This window comes from Eulemur rufifrons, chromosome 16 (genome assembly GCF_041146395.1).
Source record: "Eulemur rufifrons isolate Redbay chromosome 16, OSU_ERuf_1, whole genome shotgun sequence".
NCBI lineage: Eukaryota > Metazoa > Chordata > Mammalia > Primates > Lemuridae > Eulemur > Eulemur rufifrons.
In genome coordinates, this window is record NC_090998.1 from 37,371,646 (window position 1) to 37,373,976 (window position 2,331).

The following is a 2,331-nucleotide window of genomic DNA, read 5'->3' on the forward strand; positions in this document are numbered from 1 at the left end:
CTGAAACCCAGGGCTTCCCCCAAGGGGCTGGGTCAGCCACCAGGGGAAGGGGACGGGGGTCTGAACTCAAGCGTGGTATAATGAAAAGAGCACTGGACCACGAGCCCAAAGTCTGGCCCAGTCCTGGCACTACTTCTAACTAGTCCTATGAACCTGGGCCAGTCATGCCCTCCTCTAAGTATTAGTTTTCTTTAACAAGGGGGTTGAACTAGTTTAGCAATTTTCAAGCTTTTTCTCTTACTGAATAGCAAGCTGGACCAACGTGTTCTGCAGCAAAAATCAAACAAGGGTCTCTCCCGAGACCCTTGTAAAATAACAACAACAATAATTAATGTACAGAATTTTCACAATGTAAGTTTTTCCTCCATAAATATCTCTGAATCAGTGGTGCCTGCTACCCTCTATATTAGAATATAGTACAAATGGAGTCTGATTCTGAAAACAACGTATATCTAATAAATTTAAGATTAAGCCATGTGTATGCTATTCTGCAATAAGGAATGTGGCTTTCAGATGATTTTCCCACCTGAACAATTCTGAGAGACACAGGGCCAGGTGGACACTGACGGCCCTTGCAGTGGTAAGTCTGATTCCTCCTGGGAGTTTCAGGGAACTGCAAACGCAGGTGGGAGGCACATCTTCCAGGGGTTTGGCGATCACATTCCCACTGACGTTACCTCCCTGGCAGTACATCAAACGCAGCCATGTTCCCCAAACTGAAGCAATGATCTGAAGAACCCTCGATGACCCTCCTGGAAGAACCGCCTTTGGGGCTGGTCCCACACACCTGCAACCCATTCTCATGAAGAAATCCCACCCTGGAGGAAACACACCAAGCATGGCCACCTCCTGGGGTGGGCTGGCTACAGAGGAGGACACGGAGTCTGAAGTTATATCCCCCACCCCTGCCTCACAGGCCCCTTTTGACTTCTGGGTGGCGGAGTGAGAATAAGAAGGGAACCAGCCCCACCCCCCATGCCCCTCCACCCTCAACGCTCTCTCCCATGAGCCCCCAGAGGACAACTCACTCTCCCTCCATCTACCCCCCAGGGTGCTGGAGCACAAGCTCCAGGCTCTGCGGTGAGCAGCCTTGGAAGCACACCTAGGCGGCAGGAACGGCAGGCCCGCCTGCTGGGCCTGGGAAAGTTCTTCTCCTACCTCCCACCCTGCCCGGGAGAGAAGATGCAGCCCCCACTGGTAAGCAGAGAGGGAGGCGCTGCTTCTCTACGCTGAGCTGCTGGGAGACCCGGGACTTCCAAGAGGGAGGGCTCATTCTCTGCTCTCCCATGGGAGCTAAGGCACTGGCCGGGGGAGGAGTGAAGACCCGGATGGGGAGTTTCTGCAAGCTGGGGCAATTCAGTCTGCCACGTGAATCGCTGGAAGGAGCACTCCCACGTCAACCAAGCCCTCAGGCCCATGTCGAGGAGCTATGGGCATGGTGACAGGGACAGCCTGTGGCCACCCACTACTCTTCTGGGAGGCTGGTTTTGTCTATTCCCCACCGCCCACGCCCTGCATTCTTCTTCCTTGGGCCTCTCGACAGGTGGGTTCTGGGCCAGTGGCTCCAGCGCTGGGGAGAAAGCCCACCTCCCCAGACCTACTGTCTGGGACTGTATAACTGTGACAATGGGATGAAGGTGGGTACCCAGGGGCTAGACAAGTGCCCTTTGGCCAGCAGAGGTGGGGGAGGGAGGAGTTAGGCCCTTAGTCACCTTGTTTTTGGTCATCCTTGGCAGTGAGTGTCCTAGAGAGGCCAGAGGTGGGAGGCAGAGGAAGGAGACCCTGTGGTGGCATGCTGCCTGGGGACAGACGGCACCATCTGGCGGCAGGTGAGATGGGGGAGGGTGGGGCTGCGGGCCAGTCATTTGTCGTGGGTGGGCAGGGGGAGGGAGATCCCCACCAGGCTCTGGGCGCGTGGGCCTGGAGTGGGGGAGGTACTCTGTCCCTGAGGCATGGGAGCACTTCTCCTGCCTGCCTGTTCCCTCGGCACCAGCCAGCAGCCACCTGTGGAGAGGTGGGGGTGTCCCTGGATGAGGCCCTGCCTTCAGCCTCTGCCCTCTGCCCCCACTTGAGTTTCTCTGTCAAATAAACAGCAAGTCCTTATGACTGAGGTCTGGAGGGGCTGGGGGCAGCCCGTAGCCTGCAGGAAAGGGGAACCTGGGCTTAGGTCGGACAGGAGAGAGGCTGGGCGGGGCTGCGAGGGGAGGTGGCAGAGGAGGGGCTGCACTCCAGAGGGGGTGGGGAGGGCCTCTGGGCAGTAGCCAGCCCCGGGCCTGGGCGCGCAGCCCTGGAGAAGCAGCCCTGCCCAGGCGCCACCGCAGGCTGCCCCAG